Below are 15,378 nucleotides of genomic sequence, written 5' to 3' on the forward strand. Positions count from 1 at the left end.
TGAGAGAACATTTCACACAGAAGAATAAAACAGGTTTTGCTTTTGGATTCTCTTTGCTCTTGTATTCATAGTCTTCATTGTCCTCTGTGTCTCTGCCATTACTAGGTGTTTGTGTGTGTTTGTGTCTTATTCTTTAAGCAGGTTTCTGTGTGAGCTGTGGAGCTCTCTCGATGTCCTCAAGAATAGTTTTGTGATTTACGTAGGGGTGAAGGGAGTGAAGATGCCATGTAAAAAAATAAAATAAATAAAGATTGATTATGATTGATCAGCGTTACAGGAATGAAAAAGAATGTACAACTTCTTGTTTTCCTTCCTTCACTTTTTAAAGTCTCCGTCTGCCTCCCTCTCTTCTAAAGCCATGTATAATGCAGGCAGGGAGGCTAATTAGCCTGCTCCATTCAGAATGTTCAAAAGAGTTGGAAATAGAAAATCACTGACTGAAGCAAAGATTGGTATAAAAATAATGGTATAAGGCAATAGTTGAATGATAAATATTAAACCTGTGGGTACTAGGAGGGAGACTATGCCAATGCCTTCCTAGCACAAGTATTGATGTCATGTTTTTTTCAGTAGAATTCAGTGTTGTGATTGAACATAGATGGGAATTAGGCTTACCCACAGTATATCCACATGGTGAGCATCTGCTCGAATTTTTAAAGCGATATATTCTGCATAGGAAACATTATGGTAATGACTTCCACCTCTGCAGCAAGACAATCAAATGCTGTTAATTAGTTCTGGCACTGTAACACTCTCAATCAGGAGAAATTCTCTGCAGCTATGAGTTGCGAGCAAGAAAATGCGAGTGTATGCAGTACGTACATGTGTTTGTGTGTACTTAACAGCCCTGCTTATTTTGTTAAAGGATGATTGTGACAATTATTAATCAGAATAATCTGCATTGGTGATTTGAGTGGAGGAATTTTATCTGGCACTTTTGATGTTTCTAAATGATTTATTTTGTAGTAATTAATGTTCCTGTAAAAGTTGACGTGAGAGGGTATAACCTGAGAGTGGAGTTCTTGCATTAGCAGCCTGTCTGTCACCGTGATGGCAGCGCTTTCATAGTGATTTTCAAAAAGATTTTTGAAAAATGAACACATGCTTCAATCCCCTCAATCGGTCATTATCATGGTGACAGACTGAGAAACGTTTCTTTGTTTGGAAAGACAAAGTGAAGCAGGGCTAAATGAAAGAGTGATATTTTGCTGCATGCAACAGAGAGATTGGAAGACAGTGGGAAGGATGGCAGGAGTGTGCATGATTGAGATAAGCGACAGATAGATGGGGAGCCAGGCAGAAGTCCTCTCCCACACACTGGGATCCCAGAGATACCTCCCACAGAAACAGTGAAGCACGCAGTTGCACTGTCACGCAAGGACATATGAAGGACACGGAGAAAGAGAGAGAGAGAGAGAAAAAGAGGATAGCTGAACATCCATGACATTCTTACTGGGAGAGAAAGACCTCCCTCTACACAGAATAATTCTGCTGCCGTTTAGGCCCTCTATTGTAAAAATCAATTATTGCTCTGTTTAAAGGACAAATTGTAAAGGAAAGAGGGAAGAAGACGGAAGAGAAAATGGCATTTTACACAGGCTTTTAAATAAATGTTGCTCTGCAAGGTGAATGCTTACTGTGGTTGGTATTTTATGTGCCGCTGCCGCAGTACATGGATAGAATAAAATGAAAAAGAAAAAACAATGTAAACTCATAATCATAATATGAATATCAAGCCAGAAATTAAATGCTCAAAGATGTTTTCTCCTGTAGGTATTATGGATTACCTAACATTTTGAGCCAACCTTTAATTTTTTTAAATTTCCTAAACTATAGTATGGAGTGTACTTCATACTATAGTTTACCCAAAGCAGAGGTGGGGGTTTCAGCTCTCTCTTTTTAATGGTGTATCAGTACAATCCTATATCCTATAAATCCTATAATCCTATAAATAGGTGACATAAAACTTCCACATATTTAAGCAAGATATTTAAATGTAATACTCTACCCTAAGTGCAACCTAATCTAACATCCAGGTTAGATTAGTCAAGACAGAGGAATTTTATGTGCTATAATAGCCACTAGATAACACCTCTCGCCATGCTTTGCCACAAGTTACAATCATTTTACCCACTGTCGACAAAGCAAAACCACTAAAAAATATTCTCCCTTTACTCCAGTTTCTGTTTTTTATGGCAGACAGTCTCTCTTGCTCTTTTCTCTTCTCTCTCTCTCTCAGCTCCTTCTTGCCTTCCTTGGTAACCGTATCCATGCAGCAAGGTGTGGGCAGGGCCACAGGAGGAATCTCTCTGATTGGCACAGGCGTTTTTTTTTTTTTTTATCTTGATTTACATTTGGCTGTGGACTACAAAGCTTAGTGGTTTTTGCCTGGCACATACCAGTAAGCCAGTTAACTAAGTCTCAATGACCTTTATTTCATGGAGCTGTCCATGAATAAGTTGGCACCCCGCCACTGGTTCCTTGGCCTAATGAGGTTTCTGACTCCAGGCAACCTTTTTGATGCAGTAGTAGAAGATGCTGGCTTGTCTGTGCTCACGTTTTTGCTACTTGCTTCAATCTAAACTGGGAGGGGAGCAGTTCTGACTAGGGAGGATCAGTCCCATGGGTGGACTGAGTTTTCCGATCATCCTGCTTTCCCCTTCTTCCCACAGAGTAAATCTGGGTCAGACTTTGCGTGACTGACAGCCTGCCATTATCACCACATACACACACAAAAGGGAAAGGCCAAGAGCTGGGAAGGGCTGTGAGTGTGGAGGGGAGGGGTTGATTGAGAGGAAAAGGATAGAGCACTTTACTGCTGGACTCCCTCTGGCAGGGCGACAAGATTGAATGTTCCTTGCAAGGGTGTCAGGTCCTGTATCCTTTTGACACATTCACACTCCGGCATCATCCCTGAAAGCAGATGAGCTGCTGCAGACATGTGCACACATAAGATCACAGGACTTAGCCAAGGAATTCTGTAAGGCGATGGTTTTCTTTTTTTGCTGGACTGTTAGAATCAGTTCTTCTTAAGTCTTTGTAAGTGCAGGCTCTCATTTGTCCAATTCTCACTGTAATACCCTTTACTACACGCATTGCCATCATCTGAACGTTGAGGTGACGAGGGCACAAACCCCACTCTATTACTAGACTGTCACCAGATGACAGGGGTCACACAGACATAGCCTTGCCTTTATATTTCTCTCATGTCTTCCCTTCGCTGTTCACATCTTTATCTTCTTATTTTTACGCACAAACCCTTCCTTTACAAATTCCTCCTTGATTTTTCGCCATATCCGTTCAACCATGTTAAATGTCTTGTCTTTTTACCCCTGCCTCCATTTCCGTCTCTCAGACATTATTAACACTCAGCACACTCTGCATGGTTCCCAATTTGTTCTGCTAGTGACACTGATGTGTAGTCAGTTGGAAGAGACAAACAACGCAAATGGCAAGACTTTCATCTGACCTGAAGAACTGAGAGTTGATTATACCTGCTATGCAGTTCCACATGAAGAATCGCAAACACATGGTTGCTGAGCTTTATTAGTGAGGATGCTTTAATCACATCCAAGAATTTCTTACCACATGTTAGCTCCATGGCAATAGCTTCTCTTGGCCAACCTGGGAATCACATCTCCTCTTTGATATTCAGTCAGGTGAAGGAGCCTATCAGAGTTCAGCAGAATCCCACGGAGACCAGTAGGTTTATTGAGACAGATGAGAAATCTGACTGAGGGATTAACCAGGATAGATAGCAGCATTTGAATGGAGCCCATTGAATCTGGTTTGCGGACGTGCTAGGTGGCTGAAGGACGACGATCCTTGAAAGCTGACATGGATTTGTTTACATTGAAGCGCCATGGAAACAGCAGGGTATACAAATATGACCTTTTTGCAACCTCATATGGAGACTCCAATATTATGTGTGGTTGGTCTAAATCAAATGTAGCAAGGACTCACACAACGTACCACCTCTTCGCTCCTAGTAATTATAAAGTACCGTACACGTGATTCTTCCAGCAATAACCTCCATCATTGTACTCTTTTTCAGGCTTAAATAATACTTTTCACATACCTGCAAAATGTGTAATGCATCCTTCAAAATACAAGTCTGAGTATTTTTCCATACAGAATTCAGATGTATCTAATATATGTTCACAATATAGCATGGCCTTATGTGCTACATCTGAAATCTTATTGTCATCTTAAACCCCTGTACTTCATGTCTTCTGTGAATTCATTTTATTGGTCTTTGGTTTGTCATGCCGAATAAATGACAGCTCTTGTGTCTGTTTGAATGAGCAAATGAGAGAGTTCCTCCTCTTAAACTGACTTTGGACTATGGTTAGGCTTAAGGAGTGCAAATGATTACCTCAATTCCAGGGCTATACTATGACTCCAAGCAGGGTTTTATGTAAAGGCACAGACTTTCTCCTGGATCTGTCAGGCTTAAAGTAGTAAATCCACACATCTCCCCTGACAGAGGCCTGGATTACTTGTTCCACACCCACCTGTTAACCGGGGAGTTTTCCTTGGTTTGCTTTGCTCTTAAGAAATACTGGTTTCTGAGCCACATTCAAGTGTCTTTTTTTGAAAATGAACATAAATACGATAAGTATAATGTATGAAAAAGATCATGGATTGATATACATGAACTTATTTATAACTAAGAAGGTGCCTCTAAAAATCCCCCAGGGACCCACCATATCTGAAAAGAAAGAGAAAACCCATCTTTGATGTGTGCTTGTATGGATCAATGTGTGTATCCCTTTGCAAATAGAACTGAGTGAGTCAAGAAACATCAGTTTACTTTGCTATACTTTTAATGTTGCATTGAAAGTCTATGGTATACTCTGTCACCACAAAGTTATTACAATTTGGGTAAAATTATTTGAACTGATTTTAAAGTTTACCCACTCACAAAGAAATGATCAGTCTATTATTATAATTGTATGTTTATTTGAACAGTGAGAGACAGAACAATAACAAAAAAATCCAGAAAAATGCATTTAAATACATTTAAAATTTATCAATCTGCAAGATTTGACCCGGTAAGCAGCTGTCCTCTCAGCTCCTTACCTGTGTAAAAGACATCTGGGAGCCAGAAAATCATCCAAAACACATGGCCAAGGCAACAAAGGATTGATCAAGAAGAAACATATTAAGGTCTTGGAGTGGCCTAGTCAGTCTACAGACCTTAATTCCATAGAAAGTCTGTGGAGGGAGTTGAAGGTTTCAGTTGCCAAACATCAGCCGAAAAACATTAATGACTTGCAGAGGATCTGCAAAGAGGAATGGGACAAAATTCCCTGAGATGTATGCAAACCTTGTGGCCAACTACAAGAAACATCTGACCTCTGTGAGGTTTTACTAAAGCATGTTTTGCAAAGGGATCAAATACTTATTTTCTACTGTTTTGAAATGCATTTTTGGATTTTCTGTTCTGTCTCTCACTGTGTAAATAAACCTACCATTAAAATGATAGACTGATCATTTCTATGTTAGTGGGCAAACTTACAAAATCAGCAGGGGTTTAAATTTTTTTTTCAATACCTGCATTTCCAGTCATTGGAAGCAACTATTCTGTGTGCATGTGGTCTGAGTTTTTAATCATGTGTTGCTGGGTGTGTGCCGTGTTGTAACCTCAAACTATGATCTTCATCTACCAGATGTCTGGGTAAAAGTCTACAGACATCATCAGGCAAAACATCCATATGTTCTGTTTGGGCAATCCAGCATAAATGCAAGCATGTAAAGTATCTGAGGGATGCAGTTATTGACCAAATGTGGTGATTATTCATGAGAAATGTTTGACCAAATAGGGTGTGGAATTTGGACGACAATCTGATGAGTCATGCAGTACCATCAACTTTCAAAAGCAGTCCAGTTGGATTGCTGTATATGTTTCTCTCTTTCTTATAGTGTGCCATGGCAAACTATTTTGTGAGTGAAGCTTTGTATTTGACATATTTTTCTAACTGTACAGTAGTACGAAAACTAGTAGAAAGTAGACTTTGTTCTAGTTTTTAATTGCAAACTGCAGTCTTCTGTAGTGAGACTGTGCAGATTCTTTCCCAGATGGCTGTGCTTGCAGCCAGCCACCAGCTCAGGAGAAAGGCTCTCCACCCACAGTCATGGCTTTCTGTACCAGCAGACCTTGACCTGTCAGTCCTCTCACACATGCGCACACACACATGCTCCGACTGCATATACTGTACCAGTCAGAGCTGCTGTGTTAATGGTGTTGATGCCACGGTCCTTAAAACAAGCAGCTGCAAGGGCAGGGCGTGCTAATTTCTATTCGCTAGATTGAACAAGACCTTGTTAATATTGGCTTATATTACAATTTTGAGGATTATAGTGGTGGTTCACACAGGTAAGGTATTTCAGAAATTCTATGGAACATTTTGTCCACCAGAGAGCACTGACAAGTTGACTTTTAGTCTATACCTAGTTTAGGTATGTTGGTCACATTTTTCTACATGAGTCATAGAGTCCGTGTAAATACTGTTTGATTGGGTTTATTATTTTTTTAAATCCTAAAATGCTTTCTTTTGTATTTAAATCTATAAGATATCTGCACAAACTTGTTTAGGCAATAATTTGCAATAAACCTAATAGGTTGACTGTTTCAATCTAAGGCTGTTAGACACCTGTTCCTACTTCAGAAAATGATTAAAGTTCATGCACTTTATTTTTAGCTTGATAAGATGAATTTTCTTATGCAACACACCTGAAGTCAGTAAGATTTAGGACAACTTGGCAGATAGAGTTTTCGCTTCAATCTGTCTTCACCTCAGTTGTACCACATGTGCAATATACTCACAGCTGTAGTGTTGACAGTCTTTTATTAAATTATAGATTGAACTGAATTATTGATTCTCATATCTGTCACTAGCATTGTTGACATATTGGCCTATGCTGAGGCAGGCGTAGCAACGGTACCTAAAGAGGGTGGGGTTTCCATAAGGTGAATTAAGCATATGAGATTAAATTAATTTAAAAATACAACAGTGGGCAAATTTGTATTTGTAATTTTCGTTTTACCAACTCATGCTTTGTAGAAGCACTATTGTCGCTGGTTGAGACAGAGCCAGGAGTGAAGAGCGCAAATTAAATTTCATCAAGGGCCCCCAGAAGACCCCGGGCTGCCCTATTGAGCAGAGAAAGCAGAGCATAAAACCTCCACTACCCTCCATAAAACAAACATTTCCACCCTCATAGACAAAATAGGATTAGAAATGCTTTCATATAAAGAACACAAGTGGTGGTTCAGTTTTAACGTCCTCTGTGTTTTGTCTGTTTCACCACTACTAGACATTTTGTCCTTTTATTATCTAATCCCTTGTAATAACAGCAATCCTCACTCAAATGTTGTGCATTTATACAGAAGGTATCGTGAGACTCAGCAGCTCATTACTGCTGATATTTTAACTTACAGTTTGATACTGATGTCTGTAACTGCAGCCAATTAGCGGATTCATTAGTGTCTGTCTCTGCACACAGTTTCAAACTCTTTGTGAACAAAGAGTGAGCATAAACTTCTCTTTTACATTGTAAAACCACCATAACAGTTGAATGTTGGAAAAACCTCATCTGAATGTCTTATTGTCAGCAAAACCTTGTTTTTTTTTCTTTCAAGGACGCCTGGATTTGTTCTGATAAGGCTGAGCAGTCAAAAAAGGCTTGCTGAAGCTGTAAAGCCTCTTAAATAAGAGACGCTCATAATTCGCCACTCTGGAAATATTATTACTATGCTTAATACGATGCAGCACATCACTATCAGGGTGCTGGCTAAAGAAGTGATGAATGTCTTTTAGTAAAGACAGAACAGGGAAGGTGGATAGAGGGTAACACAAAGATTTCAGACAAGCACTATGGAGAGGCTAGAGTAAGCCATGTTACACACACACGCACACACACACACACGCACTCAGTGATGCACAAAAGTGTTAGTGTGGATTTTAGTTCCTCTAATTTCCCCCCTACTGTGTGCAGTTAAAATTCCTGTCGTCATAGCAGCAGTATGATGTAGTGGTCGTCTTTTGAATGTGATGGCTGCCGGAGCATAGGGCAGAATGTTAACATCCAGAGCGCCACAAATTAACAGCTGAAAAGAGGGGGTGACAGAGTTGTTGCCACGACAGTGATGGAGCCCAAGTGCAGTACTGCGTAGCCAATATGCGATCGATATGTCACACAGTCCTGTCCAGCTTCCTGTTGAAAGGCTCAGCCCCACCTCCCTTTAGATCTCCTTCAGACCTGACTGACTCTTTGTGTTCTAAAGCGCTGAATGGCAATTTGTCCACTCTGCATTCTAACGGTTATTAGAAAGCTGCTTAGAACTTCACAGGACAGTGTGTTCCATTTTTGTTTCATTGATGTGTGCTTTAAGTCCTTGTGCAATAAAATCTATATGATTAATAAACTTGAACTCATCTTCAGGATTTTGTGCAGGATTTGTGACAAACCATGATAATTAAATTCTGCAGTAAACACAATGACAGCTTTATCTGGGAAACCATTCTATTCTAGGCTTTAGAGATTTTGAAGGATGAAGACTGCCCTCGTTCTGGTCGTAGGACTGGGCGGTCATCAGGGACGGAGGATTGATGGATAGACCTTGAGAGGGCAACCTCGCAGAACTGCTGACGTTGTACACCAACATGATTAATATAGAGCCCTGTCTATATTTGGAAGCAAATGTAACATTTTTAAGCCTTTCATGTTTTTTTAATTTGACATAGTCTTGACTTTATTTTGTTTAGATATTTAAAAAATTAAATCCAAGATTTTAATAGTGTTTATATTACAATTTACATTGGCAGTAAAAAAGACACTCTTTAACAGTTTGTTTTTCACTTACTTATAGAGAGTCTGGTGCATAATCACCAGCTGCGTTTTCTAATGTTTTTCTCTTTTTCGCTTTCTATTAAATGTTATAACTTTGCAAGAGGGCCTCATTTTTTTCAGTATGCAAAAGGGAACCCAAAACAAACTATGGTCATGTGGAGACACAGAAATTTCTAACTTCATTCAAAGACGACTTTTTCAAACTTTTTCTGTGCTGCCAAGCTGCAGCTTCCTTTTGAAATGACAAACTGAAAGAAAAAGGAGAGTCCTAGCCTGCCCTCTTTTGTTGTATGGATTCACTGATGCTTCCTGGATCAAATACTACGCTTTTGTCATTTATAAATGGTATCAGCATATTTAGCTTTGAAGACTAAAAGCTTCTAGCTTTTGTTTGTTTTAAGAGTCTACAAAGATGGGAAAAATTTGAACGTCGTCCTTTATTTGCCTCGCTGTGTGCCATTGCAGAAGCTCTAAGATAAATGAAAAGAAAAGTTGATGGGAATTTCCCTCTGAGAGAGCAGATTAAACAGACAGTGCTGTGAATCTCTCATGGTCTTACATTGTAGCATTTTTAAAAAGCTAACATCCCAACATGGCTCTGCTGTGTTTTAGATTCCACACGGACTGATCACATCTAATGTTAATGTTACCCAACAGCGCCAACTCTTCACTGATGAAGTCAGCTACATGTTGATGAACACAGTCTGACACACATTCAGTGACATCCCAGGGAAAAAAAAAACAGCACAAATACAAAAGGTTGCAAAAGCTTGTTTCATCTCTGCCTCTCACTTTGGCTGACACACTGATGCGTGGTCTGACTTGGGTCATTTGTCAGGAGGCACAGCAGTCCAGGCTGTGGGGTTCCTGATCACATAAAAGTGAGTTATAGCTCCCTAATAACATTGGATTATTGCAGTGTGGTCCAGAGTACAGTCAAGAACACCTCTGAGAGGTATTAAGGGCAGGAGTGTAGATACGAAACCCAGATGCAGTCAAGGATAAGAAGAAATCGAAAAAAGATTAGTATGTATATATATATTTATATATATATATATATATATATATATATATATATATATAAGCGGGACCAAATTATTGTAAGGATCGGAGAGCAGAAACAAAAGAAGTGAGTCCTGACATAGAGAAGTGCTTGGCTTGTAGCAAGGCCCATCCCTAAGGCAATATTAACGGTGTCTTGTGTGGTAGATATTTGGGTGTATGTGTGAAAATGTTAGTGAAGGTTGTTCAGGGTCACTGATGTACAGCCTCCAGCTGAGGATCAAAGGAGGGCAAAACTCAGGAAACACATTTAGAGTTTCTTCAGATTTTGTGCACTGCCTTCACTCCGTGTCAGCTCAGCCAGAGATAAACTGAGCTACAGTATTTCTACACTGCTCACATCACAGACCTGTAAGGTCAGGTGTTTTGACTACTGCTGCACAGAATGGTAGAGTACAAAGATGGAAGACTGTTTGTTTGCACAGGAGAACGTCTTTTGCCATGTGCCAGAGTACTGTCTCTGTGACTAATTGCAAATGCATCAGAGACATTACCTAAACGATACTCAAGTGTCCTTAAATGAGGCAATCTGGACCGCTCTGCCTATCCGTTACTGTTAGCGTCATGATTAGCTCGCAGCCATTTAGTCAGCAAATTCATCCATCCATCCTTCCTCTCTCTCCCTCTCTCTTTTTCCCTCTCACTCTCTCTCACTCTCTCTAGTCTTTCTTAACTCTCTTTCTCCTTGCACCTCTGTCGAACTCTTTTTCCATTTTGTCAGTGTCTGCGTTTTCCAGTTCTTATCGTCTCAACGTTTTTTCCTGGACTTTCTCTTATCTGTGTTGAGGCTCAGGCCCTGCGGGGTAGAGATGTCGTGTGTGGCCAACCTGAGGTATAATGAGACAGGTGCTTCTTCCTCACAGAGATACCAGCGTCATCCCTCTTCCACAAACTCTTTCTATCTCTGTGTGGGACAGATTGTTTACGTGCTGTGTCAAAATAAGACGTGGTCCAAAAGGTCAGACTTGTTTTTTTTTTGTTTTACTGTCATTACAGTCTCTCACTCTCTCTCTCTCACCCCCTCTGTCTCATTTCCGGATGCCTCAGTTGAAGATGCCATAATTAGCTGCAGTGTGGGAGCAATTGTAGACAGCAAGTGGATCTTCTCCTGCTCTGCCTATAGCTACACAACATAGATATTGATGACTCCTCTTTCCCTCCTTCAACAAGTATGCTAATAGGCATCACTTTCACTCTGGCCCCCATGTCTGGATATAAGAAGCTGTCACATTGTGGTTTGCCCAAACATTTAATAATAGGAACTGTTGAGCTTAGGAGGACACAAACAGTTGAAAGGCTTTAGTTTGTGCACAATGGGAGGAGACTTTCAACTGGAGCTTTTGGTAGCTATGCATTCAATATTTTGGGTGGACTTTAAAGTAGAGTTATTACTTGTGAACTTAGAGAAAAAATATAACCTAAGTAGTTGGTAGCACCCATTAAGGTGTGCTGTTTTTATATATATATATATATACTGTACTGTGTCAGCAGTACATGTGGTAGACTTATAGAGTGAACCGAACAGTCAGCTGTATGGAGGTATTCCATGCTTGTCACACCAATAAGTTTAACAATTATTTGTGATACCTGCAAGGAAACGGTATTGGATTGGTAAGAGCAGTTGACTGATACACAAAACCCAAGTACTGGTATTGTCAAGACGTTTTTTAGCACTTCTGTATATTTATTGACATTTTATGCTTTTGTGTACAGTACCATGTAGTTTGTTATGAATGCTATGAATTTTACATACATTCATTAAAAATATTATTTTGTGAAATTCTTGATATACACAACAACTGGATGAAAAACGCATTGAGAGACAGTTGAGAGGCAGCCTGGAACAGTGTTTTGGTACAAATTGTGTTTAAAAAAAAAAAGCCCCTGGATTGTTAAGTGAGCTGTGGTTTAGCTTTCCACCTTTTCTTATCAAATCCCCACTAACAACTGGTATGAATCAGTGAACCTCAAGTGTTCCTACCTAATGTATAATAAAGGTTTAGCACTAATTTTGCTCATACATTACAGATGGTACAGCAGCATCCGGGGAAAAAAGAATGAGGCAGAGAGTAAATGAAAAAGGAAAAGTTGCCAAGCAAAAGCAAGCTGGTGGGGATAGAAAACAATTGGATAGAGTGATAAGGATTGCTTTGGTTAAGAGCTGAAATGTAGTGAGCCTGGAGAGAAAGTTGGCGGGTGGGACGGGGTAGGAAAAATAGGAGGTGGAAAGGGTGGAGAACTGAGTAAGCATCAGGGTGATTGAATGTGATGGAGAGGTGGAGACAGAGCCTGTTTTCCAGATGCTTCGCTGGAAAGATAAAGGGAAAGAAGGTCCTCCTCAGGGAAATGCTCAGAGAAAACAGAAGAGGAAGTGGGGAATAGGAAGCGGGGGCAAACAAGGGGCAAGTAGACTTCTCCGGTAACACAAGCTGCAAAGAGCAGGACTGGATGTTAAGCAGCAGAAATGAGATGGACAATATATCGTGCCCTTTGTTCCATAACCAATTATGGCCTGTAATGACCAAATCATTTATTTGCTGATAGAGCATAATTGCACGTCAGAGGGTTTGACTAGCGATAACTGAGCTAATAAATCTCAAATGATTTAATGCCACACACACGCCACACACTCACGCATAGACAGAGCCACACACACTCACCGCGGATGATTTGGTGTACACAAAAAGAAGGGAGTGTTCCCCTATCTGTTTGCTAAATCACCATTCCCTCTCTACTGGAACATTAAGTAAACCTGCAGAGATGCTAATGCAATTACGGCACGCCTGCTCTGTACACAAATCAGAATAATTAAAAGGTCAAAGAGGACGCAGTAAGCCATTAATATCTCATCTGTATGTATTTGTAAGTGCTAAATTGCTTGGTGGGTAGAGGGTTGTTTTTCAAAGGTAAAGGATCCGTTGCTTTGTTGCTTGTTATTTACTTGTCCTTGCAAGGCATTAGTTGACTACGCTAGCTTAACAACACTTTTTTACTGTCACTTATCCACACAGACACAGAGAGCGCATGTGCACTAATATTCCAGACAAATACAGTGCAAGTGAAAAACTGATATGCCATTAAATAGTTAAATGTATGTGTGGGTCTGCATGTGCCTTTGAGTGTGAACTCTGCAGGGAGCAAAGCTGCATGCTCAGCAGTTGTTGAGCCCTATGTGGCCATTGTTAACCTTGCGTTACTCAGCGGGTGTAGCTTTGCATATGGTAAGCTGTCTGTGGGTGTCGTCCTTTGAATTCCAGAGTGATGGCGGCGGTGGGTGGGACTTCATCTCATCATCCCACACACTCTTATGACATTTATTTCTTAATGAAGTGGTAAAAGTACATTGCGGTTGACCCAGATATGGTAATTTCAAGATGTGTGGCTGTGTGATGGTTGTAGCTTCAGTGTTGTGTGCAATTTCTTTTTTGTCTACTTTGATGGTTTAGGTGCAGAATATAAGATCATAAAATTTATCTTTATTCTGCCCATTAACTACAGCAAGTGTTCCATACTTTTATTGCTTTATACAGAATATTTATTATTTCAAATGGTTTATTTTGGAATAACAATCAATTGAGATGTGTAATAAGTTGACTAACTTGTAGATTTGGATGTCACACAGTGTATATTTTCACATGTGTAGAGAAATTTTATGAGTTAAATACTTTTATTCACCTTTTTTAGTCTCATGGGATGCAATCCATTTAATCACTAGATGTTTATTTTTTTATTTTGATGAATATAAACCATCAACATGTGTATTGTGCACACATTTGTTTGTATTTTGAACTTCCATTTTCAATAGCAAAAATGTCTGAAATATGAAATCTGATACTACTGAGACAACAGTGACCTAAAAGAAACTCAGAACAAAGTATAAGAAACATCTACACTCTCAAAGCAGATTCTTTCTCAACTGCACAGATTTGTTCCGTGTCATGCTTTCTACTGGGGGTCTTCACCTTGTGGTGGGCTGCCTTTAGCGTTTCCTCCTTCTTTATGAAGTCTTCTCAGATCTGGACTGGATCTAACATGTTAATTAAACTTCTCCACTATCTCTAAGGAGCAGACAGCAGACAGACTTTCCCTCTGATTTTTACCATGGTTGTTGGTCAGTGTAATTTTTGAGCTTTGACATGGACCTACAGTAAGCCCAGGCCCACTGGTGTTAATTAGTGCACTGCTCCTCTGGTTTCCCCCACCCTATGATTGGCTGTCTTTAACTAAGCAAAGAAGCACCTTGGGGCCATGTGTGTATATACACCATTAGAGCAGATCAAGATGCAGAGATTGATACTCTCTACTAGTTCAGCAAGCTGTGCAGCTTTAGCTCTGCTAGTATAGATTTCAGAGATAGATGAAATTAAATCTAAAGACTCTTTCTCAGGTTGCGTTGAGAGAAAGATAAGGAAGGAGGTTGGGAGGGAAAAAGTGGAGGCAGATGGAGGTGAATAGGGGAGGAGGGGAGGATGAGAAAAGCAGGCAGGGAGCGGAGGTGTTGCTGGGGTGACAGAGGAGAAGGATGAAGTGGGACGTGCCAGTGGAGCGACGGTAATCTGGGGCTCTGGCTGGCTGACAGGACAGTCTTACGTACACACAACTCACACATATTTCTGCTCAATCCATGGCCTTCAGCAGATAACCAGTGTACACAGGTTGGCCGTCAGTGGCCAGAATGAAGTGGCCAGTCTGCAAGGTGTTAAAGGGCCAGAGTGAGCCATGTTTTCTCCTCCTGCCCCACTAGCTTGGCATGACCACTCAGATGGACATAATGAGGAAGATGGAGAGAGAGAGAGAGAGAGAGAGGTGGAGAGAGAGCAGCCAGCAAGACAGACAGCCAGGGACACACAATCAGACAGAGAGAAAAGAGACAATGTTCAGAACTGGCAGCCTCTCTTCTCTCTCTCTCTCTCACCCTCGTGCTTTTTGTGTGTATGTCTCTCATTCCCTGTGTGTCTTCCCATACTCCTCCTCTCTCAGAATCCTTTTGTCCCTCCCTGCCTTTCCTCTTTTTGAGTTTTCTTTTACACAATATTCCGCCTAAGCCAGCATCTCAGTGAGGTTGTAACAGCAGTGGAAGAATGGGGAGATGGGTGGAGGGGATGGAATGACTTAGACAAGACAGTGAGGGACAGAGGGCTAAAAGGAGCGCAAATGGAGAATGCTGGGAAACACTCAGGTGGGCACTTGAAGTGGTCCCCTTACTGTTTGTGTGTCCCATCCCATTTGTTTTTCTTACTTTGTTTTTTTAACATCCTTTTAACTTGGATTAGATTGTGGTATTTAAACCTGATAACTTGCAGCATTAAGGGACTGCGTGTGTATATGTGTGTGACAGTGTGTTGTGTATCTTTGTGATTGTGGTTGTTGTCATGAGAGTCACGTAGCTCTGCTGTCTGCCTCTGCCTGCCTCCTGTATGTTCAAAGGCTGTGGAGCTCGGTGGCTCCTCCAGGACTCAA

At 40.6% G+C, this 15,378-nt stretch overlaps 1 protein-coding gene across 1 annotated transcript in view; it reads left to right on the plus strand.

Annotated features, from left to right (window-relative positions):
• Positions 1-15,378, plus strand: part of srcin1a (SRC kinase signaling inhibitor 1a) — a 65,919-nt gene that overhangs the window by 446 nt on the left and 50,095 nt on the right. The window lies entirely within an intron of this gene.

Source organism: Parambassis ranga, chromosome 8 (genome assembly GCF_900634625.1).
Source record: "Parambassis ranga chromosome 8, fParRan2.1, whole genome shotgun sequence".
Classification (NCBI taxonomy): domain Eukaryota; kingdom Metazoa; phylum Chordata; class Actinopteri; family Ambassidae; genus Parambassis; species Parambassis ranga.